Source organism: Hyperoodon ampullatus (assembly GCF_949752795.1).
Source record: "Hyperoodon ampullatus genome assembly, chromosome: X".
NCBI classification, from domain to species: domain Eukaryota; kingdom Metazoa; phylum Chordata; class Mammalia; order Artiodactyla; family Ziphiidae; genus Hyperoodon; species Hyperoodon ampullatus.
The window spans coordinates 82,856,563-82,865,293 of NC_136913.1; the positions used below are offsets into that span (position 1 = coordinate 82,856,563).

At 39.7% G+C, this 8,731-nt stretch overlaps 1 pseudogene across 1 annotated transcript; it reads left to right on the top strand.

Annotated features, from left to right (window-relative positions):
• The first annotated feature begins 4,607 nt into the window (after positions 1 to 4,607).
• LOC307069898 (ferritin light chain-like) lies at positions 4,608 to 5,102 on the top strand (annotated as a pseudogene). Its single transcript has one exon. The product of its transcript is annotated as a ferritin light chain-like (transcript).
• Positions 5,103 to 8,731: the final 3,629 nt, after the last annotated feature.

Genomic DNA, 8,731 nt, shown 5'->3' on the forward strand with positions numbered 1-8,731 from the left:
TCAAACGAAGCCAAAATGAGGCATGGAATTAAACTGGAGAAATAAATGAATGTATGTAGCAAAACAGAAACAGACTCACAGATATAGAAAACTAGTGGTTACCAGCTGAGGGAGGGAAGCGGGGAGGGACAAAGGTAGGTGATTAAGAGATACAAACTACTATGTATAAAATAAATAAGCTACAGGGATGTATTGTACAGCACAAGGAATATAGCCAATATTTTATAATAACTTTAAATTGAGTATAACCTATAAAACTTTTGAATCACCATGTTGTATACCTGAAGCTAATATAATACTGTAAATCAACTATGCTTCAATTTAAAAATTTTTTTAATTAAAAAAATAATAAAATGTTGCACCAAGAAAAAAACAAACAAACAGGAGAAATGTCAAACCAATAAGCCCAAAAGTGACAATGAGGACAGAGGTGTAGCTCAGAAAATATAAGAGGGATGGTCTCTGCCTCCACGGAATATATATACAGTCTACTGGGGCATTTTGAAACATACTTGAGCACCACTTACGCTTAAGCTGGGGCCTTTGTTATACACTTAATGTCTTTCCATGATGGTGTTTTTTCCTTTAATGAACCCAATGATCAGAGATCTGTCAAAGTAAATAGGAAGCCAGAGAGTAACCAGGTAGCTAGTGGTGTGTTTTATAATTGGCCAGGTGATTGAAGACCTGTCTTGAGTGAATAACTGGACAGGAAGTGCCCAGGGAGGGATAATGTTTTCAGAGGATCTGACTGAGGGGAAGCTGTATTTTCCATTGTCTTAATACTTGCCAATCATTACACATCTGTCAGTAAGAAGAGAGTTTGTTCAGCCTGTTCAGTGCACCTGTGTGATCATATTCTAATTCCCAATCAGAGTTCACTTGCTCTAGAGGAAGCCATTTCCAAATGAAGTGTTACTATTTCATCCTCCTGGTTTTATTCCTTGGTTTTTAGAGCCAAAGAAGTGCTGCTCAAAGGGTAAAATTTTCTGAAATATCCAGTGAGCTGAAAATTCAAATAAGTGCTGGATCCTAATTATAAATAGAAAGAGTGGTAAAGAAAGTACATCTGAACACTGGATGATAGAAATATGTAATCAGAGTTGGTAATAGAGATGTAGAAATAGGCGAGACTATCAAAAAAGAATCTTCCAGGCACCCCTGTAATCTACTTAGATATTTCAGTATTTGACCTTGAAACAACTTCTGGCAAGTTGGATGGCATAATTTCCTAGAATATCATAGTGAATAAATCCATTAGCCCAATGACCCTCACTTGGCAGTTTCAAAGATATTTACTGCCGGTAGTGATAAGGTTTCGAACACTAAAAGCTGCCTGGCTGATGAAAATCCTGTTTGAAAAAAAAAAATCTAAGTAGATTTCACACAGGAGTTCCACCAAATACACTCACGTACCCATACTATTAAAGTGCATTAAGGTCTCAGGATATCATGGGTATTACAAATTCTATTTCTTCTATGAAATTATTTTTAATCCAGCAAAAATGTTTTGAGACCTACTATGTACAAGGCATATGCTAGGTGCTTAGGGGAGCATAGAGAGGAATAAGAGAGTCCCTGCTTCCTTCTAGTAACAGATAAGACAATTAGGCAAATAACTAAATACTAGAGATACAAATACCCCACTGGGAGAGCTCAGAGAAAGAAGCAATTGATTCTTCTTTTTTTTTAATTAATTAATTAATTAACTTATTTATTTATTTTTGGCTGCGTTGGGTCTTTGTTGCTGCGTGCAGCCTTTCGCTAGTTGCAGCAAGCAGGGGCTTCTCTTCATTGCGGTGCGCGGGCTTCTCATTGTGGTAGCTTCTCTTGTTGCGGAGCAAGAGTTCTAGGCTCACAGACTTCAGTAGTTGTGGCTCACGGGCTCAGTAGTTGTGGCTTGTGGGCTCTAGAGCATAGGCTCAGTAGTTGTGGCGCACGGGCTTAGTTGCTCTGCGGCAGGTAGGATCTTCCCAGACCAGGAATCGAACCCGTGTCCCCTGCATTGGCAGGCGGATTCTTAACCACTGTGCCACCAGGGAAGTCCCAAAGCAATTGATTCTGACCAACAGGATTAGGGGAGGCTTAATTGAGGTGAGACTGACTCATAGAAACCAAATTAAGCCACATCCTTTGTGGAATCAAACTTAAAACCACATTCTTTAGCTGGATTTAATACACGGTGGGAAACCTGTTTAAAGATTATCCTACAAAGGGAGAAATGTTATTAATGAAACAAAAGAGTTTTCAGCCATGTCATCACAAATCACATAACCTAAAATGCTATCACTGAATAATATCTGTCCTCATGGGAACTGCAACGTGTTAAAAAAGTATATTTAATTCAAGAAGGACAACGTTATGACTCTTAGTTGTAGAAAGACATTTTGAACAGCGGCTAACAGAGCAGGAGGACATAAATATTCTATCGCTAGAAAGATATGCTGTAGAGTAGAACAGGAGTAGTTTGCTTGGCTTAAACATGCCTGTGATGCACTCTTCTCCCAAGACTGTCAATTATTTTGCTCTTATTCCACAAATACCTAGTAGGCCTTTGATTACTAATGTACAGTTGTCCCTCAGTATCCACAGGGGATTGGGGACCCCCACCCCCACCCCACGGTTACCAAAATCAGAGGATGCTCAAGTCCCTTATATAAAATAGCATAGTGGGACTTTCCTGGTGGCACAGTGGTTAAGAATCCACCTGCCAATGCAGGGGACACGGGTTCGATCGCTGGTCTGGGAAGTTCCCACATGCCGTGGAGCAACTAAGCCCATGTGCCACAACTACCGAGCCTGTGCTCTAGAGCCCGCGAGCCACAACTACTGAGCCCGTGTGCCACAACTACTGAAGCCCAAACACCTAGAGCCTGTGCTCCACAAGAGAAGCCACCGTAATGAGAAGCCGGCGCAGCAATGAAGACCCAATGCAGCCAAAAATAAATAAATAAAATAAATAAATTTTTTTAAAAAAATAGCATAGTATTTGCATATAACCTATGCACATTCTCCTGTACACTTTAAATCATCTCTAGATTACTTATAATAGCTAATACCATGTAAATGCTATGTAAATAGTTGTAAATACAATGTAAAATCTATGTAAATACTTGCCAGTGTATAGCAAATTCAAGTTTTGCTTTTTGGAACTTTCTGGAATTTTTTTCTCTGAATACTTTTCATCCACTGTTGGTTGAATCCACAGATTTGGAAACTGTGGATAAGGAGGGCTAACTGTAAGCATGCATTTTAATCCCAGAAAGGAAACTGTTTGAAGAACAGCACTAATCTTTGAAATCCTTGAGGGCAGAGACTATATGCTGGTTAGCATAGATCGATATGGCAGTGCTTGATGACCCCTTAGGTAAACTGACAAAATTGCAAATTCACAAAACTGTCAAAAACCACAATTCTAAGTACCAGCAAAGCAAAATGGACTCTTGTCAGTTAACTCTTACACATCCTACCAGACTTGCAAATTTAAATATTATAGCCATATTTTTCAAAATAAAAGAAAGCCAGTAGAAAAATTATGGAAGAATCCACATAAAGTAATCTGATATATACCATGGACCTATATTTTCAGTTTAACCACAGGTATTTGATCAGAATGAAGTAGAAAGCTAGATGATCAAGGATCTGTTTAAATTTTTTTTTAAATCATATCAGAAATATTTTAATAATAAATATGATGAGAGAATGCAGAACATTTTTCAAGTAGGTCAAAACTAGAGCACAAATGAATTTAGGAACAAAATCTAATGAAATGAGTATATCTTGACTTGGTTAAATTTATTGGAAGTCTTTTGTAGTTCAAGTATTTAGAAATACTTCCTGTTTAGTAAAATTTTAATCATTTTATTCATTTGAGAACTGTTTACTAAACAGCTACTTAGTACTAGGCATTGGGTGTACAGTAGTGACCAAGACAGGCACTGTCCATCTTTTTGAAGCCAGGGCCAGCTTATCCATTAGGCACGGTGAACACAGTGCCTAGGACCCACAATAATTTTTAGGGGTCTACAAAATATTTTAATTTACTTTAGGATGAGAAGGAAAAAAATGAATATAATTCTGGCTGGATTGTATTAGTCTTTATATTAATGCAGTCATAAAATATAATTTTAATATTTGTTATGGAGAAAGAGGCCCACAAAGGCAAAATTTGCTAGGATGGGCCTATGGGGAGTTTACATTCTATTAAAAGAGAATGGCTAATAATTACATAAAGTAGAAGACTGTAAAAAGTGCTGAGATCAGGGTAAATGCAGGGCACGATGGGAACCCATCTTGAGAGGTCATGGAAAGTTTCTCAAAAGCCTCAACAGAAACATGAAAGATGATAAGAGTAGGAAAGGAAATGCACAGGAGCAAGAAGAATATGCATAGATCTGAACAGTGTGCTCTGCACTCCTGGGGATCTGTCTCTTGCTTCAACAGTGTTTCGATGGAACAGAGCCAGGGACAGCCCCTTCCTCCAGCCTCCAATCACCCTCCAACCTTTTTTCCAGTGGCAACCTTCAGAACCAGCAACTCAGCTATCCTCAGCCTCGAGGACAAGCCAACATTATTTTTTGAACTTAACTCCTTATTACCCTTTAACCATGAGCTCCCAGATTCATCAGAATTATTCCGTTGAGGTGGAGGCCGCAATCAACTGCCTAACCAACATGCATCTGTGTGCCTCCGGCACTTACCTCTCTCTGGGCTCCTATTTCCACCAGGACGATGTGGCTCTGGGGACCACTTTTTCCATGAATTGGCTGAGGAGAAGCTCAAGGGTGCCCAGCATCTCTTGAAAATGCAAAACCAGCACGGCGGCCGTGCCTTCCTCCAAGACGTGCAGAAGCCTCCCGAAATGAGCGGAGTAAAACCCAGGACGCTATGGAAGTCATCCTGCTTGTGGAGAAGAACCTGAACCAGGTGCTTTTGGACCTGCATGCCCTGGGTTCTGCCCGCGCAGACCCCCAGCTCTGTGACTTCCTGGAGAGCCGCTTCCTGCAGGAACAGGTGAAACTCATCAAGAAGATGGGCGACCACCTGACCAACCTCTGCAGGCTGGCTGGTCCGCAGGCGGTGCTGGGCGAGTATCTCTTTGAAAGGCTCACCCTCGAGCACAAATAGGAGTCTCTGAAGTCCAGCAGCCTCTGAGGAGCCCCTCTGGCGTCAGAGCTTCTGCCTGAAGCCCCGCTCTGCAGCCACTAGGCAGCTTTGTAACCACCCTGGAGCCCTCTCCCAAGCCTTGGACCAAATGGAAACAATAACGCCTTTTGCAGAAGAAAAAAAAAAAATGTGCACAGGTCTGAAAGTAAGCGAGGTGACCATGAGTGGGAAGAAGGCCAAGTACCTCCATAAGTTTAGAGCAGTGGTTCTCAACTCAGGGCAATCTTGCCTCCCAGAAGACATTTGGTAATTCCTGGAGACATTTTTGGCTGTCACAACAGGAAGGGGATGTTACTGGCATCTAGTGGGTAGAGGGCAGGGATGCTGCTAAACATCTTACAATGCACAGGACAGCCCTCCACAACAAAGAATGATCCTGCCCCAAATGTCAACAGTATGAAGGTTGGGAAACTGTTAAAGAATTAGAACTGGAGATTTTAAAATTTTAGTCTTTGCCAATTTGATAGCTAGAGATAGTATCTTGCTGCTTAGATTTACATTTCCTTGGTTATTAGTGAGCATAAATGTTTAAAATGTTTAAATATATTTATTAGCTATGTATTTCTTCTTTAATATATTTTCTGTTTGTGCCCTTTGGAGATTTTTCAATGGGTTATTGATTTGTTGCTTAGTGTCCTGGAAGAACTCTTTATATATTACAGATAGAAACCTGTGTGTCATTTATGTTGCAAATATTTCTCCTACCTTATCATTTTCCTTGATGTTTTATTTTTTTCTGTGCAGTTTTAACTTTTATGCAGTCAAATCCATTATTCTCATCTTTTCACATTTTCTGCTTTTATGCTACAAAAGCCGTTTTCAACCCAAATTGCATAAACTGATTACTTTAATAAAATGTGATAAACAATATAGTAGAATGGTATGTCCCATACCAACAGTGTGGAGGCACACAAAAAATAGCTAATTAAAATGGGCAGAAGGAGTAGAATTAATTAATTTATTTTTATTATGCTATGTATCCTAAGTGCCTAGAAAAGTGCCTGGCACATAATAGGCTACCAAGAAACATTTGCTAAATGTTGAATAAATTAATAAGTGGTATTTAATTGGTGATAAAGTTGCAGTTTATGAAACACTATAAAATATTCATCCTTGCAAACGTTCTTTGTGGAATTGGAAAATGAGTAGAAGAGATCATATGTTTTTGCTTTTCTCCTAGTTTATCCCCTTCAAAGCTATGTCTGAATTTAGGGCTTCCAAGTTCTAAGTCATCCTAGGAATATGCATCAGGCTTAGGGCTGATCCAGATGACTTTGAAGATATCTATGCATCTCCAGATCCTCTTCTCAAACCAAATTGACTTTTGTTTTTGTTTTGAAAGGAAAGTATTATTATCCTTTCCCCCAGATACATACACATACACACATACATTTTAAGTAAAAAGTGAAAGCTCCTCTGAACCCCATCCCACTTCCCAGAGGTTAGATGCATCCTTCCATTTTTTAAATGTGCTTGTGATAGGCATGAATTTGTTCCTGATTGCTTTGGTACAAGAAATAGCACATTTTTTGGTTTTGTTTTTTAAATTAAGTCCAACTTAGTTCTGAGCTCTCATATTCCTAGTTGACAGGGCACTCACTCATTATCAGTCATTCTTGGAGCTTCCACCCCTATCAGCTTTTATAGGAATCTCAGAGCTTACTAAGTCACAAGAAAATGAGAGAGAATGGCTAATCCTTAATATCTGGTGGATACCATCATTACTGATGATTCTGCTACCCAATGATGCCATTGAATTCTGATTCTCTGCCATCTGCCAGGTGCCAGTGCTCTGTAGAGTATATGGCAGGAAGCAAGAAGACAGACCTGCCTTTCAGCCATGGTTTCTCCATGCCTCCACTGACTCTACGATTTACCCCAGGGGATCCTCACTGTCCTCTCAAGGCAAGACCGAGGATATTTTTTGATCAGTCCCCAGCATATACCTCCCACCAACAGTAGTATTGCCACCTCCCTGACCACAGTCTTAAGGAACCTCTTCCTATCCAGCAATAACCACTCACCAAATTGACAGCAAGTATAAACTTCTATCCACCCTTGCCCTGTAGGGCAACTCAAGACTTTACCAACAAAGACCTGGACAGGTGTTATTGTTTGGGTTTTCTTGGAGTGGTTTTGGTTTGTGTGTTTTCCTGCTAGGGCTGCTCCTAATAAAGAAAGAAAAGAAGGAAGGAAGGAAAGAAAGGAGGGAAGGAAAGATAGATGGCTGGATGGATGGATGAAGGGAAGGAAGAAGGAAACAGCTGTTAACTTTACTTACCCTTCCACCTCCCATCCCCCAGAAAAAGATTGATTCCTAGAAAAGCAAAATAGGTTTAATACTCCAGGAGCTGTACTCAATGTGAGGAAGATCTTAGGAAGACTCTGAAATAAAGAGCATCTTTAATAATCCTCATGTAACACATTTAAAATTTATTCAAAGGAAGAACTCAGAAGGTAGCAAAATATTTCCATCCACTAGGTCCTCTAGATATAAAGCTCACTAATTTTAACAGGTCATCACACCCGTTTCTCTTTCCTCCCGCATGTTGGCTGTGACCCAGATGCTTTTTGATTGCTGAATAGGATAAGATCGTGTGACCTGCCAGGAGGTTTTTAATCAATGAAAAAAGAGCAGCAGGCACAAATGTCTGGAGTTCATCAAACACTGGAGCAGAAACTTAAGATTTGATCAGAGTGGATTTCCACTTAAAATGACAACATCAAGCTACTGTATTATTGGAAAACCATTACAAGTTAGGATGAAGCAGAACATGGACTACTTTGGGGAGAGTATACTTTAGAGTTCTTTAGCAATAAGTGTAAAAAAGTTATTTTATATTATCTTCCCAAAGCTTTGCTTTTCTGAAAATACTCAGTTGCAGTCCTCTTTAACATGAATTAAAATATTTTCCAGAATGTTCTGACACTAATTTTTTTAATCAAACATTGGGATAGTTTTGCAACCCTAGAGTATCATGATCACACTGCCATTTCCATGATCCATTTCCATGCCAGTTCCATGATCACACTGCCATTTATTTTATCATTTTCTTAGTATTATTTATTTAGCTGTGTCAGGTCTTAGTTGCGGCACGTGGGATCTTCACTGCTCTGTGTGGGATCTTTTAGTTGCAGCATGCAGGATCTTTAGTTGTGGCATGTGGGATCTAGTTCCCTGACCAGGGATCAAACCCAGGCCCCCTGCATTGAGAGCACAGAGTCTTAACCACTGGACCACTAGGGAAGTCCCCACACTGCCATTTAGATTGTCTGCTGTTGAGCATTGCACCAAAAGTTAGATTGGAAAAGCTGTGGGAAATATTTTGCCACCTTAAGGGAAAAGAGGCCTTATTTATATTAGTTAGCATGTTACAAAGATTGTGTAAAAGAAATTGTTAAACACTAGATGATGTATAAATAATCAGTCTTCACATCTTTGAAGGAGCTGAAAGAATGTCACCAAACACACACACACACACTCAAATGTCTCTGAGGAATAAGTACTTGCCAATACCCATGTGCAATCACAGCAACATTCTTTTCCCTGTTTAGAAGTGGGAGC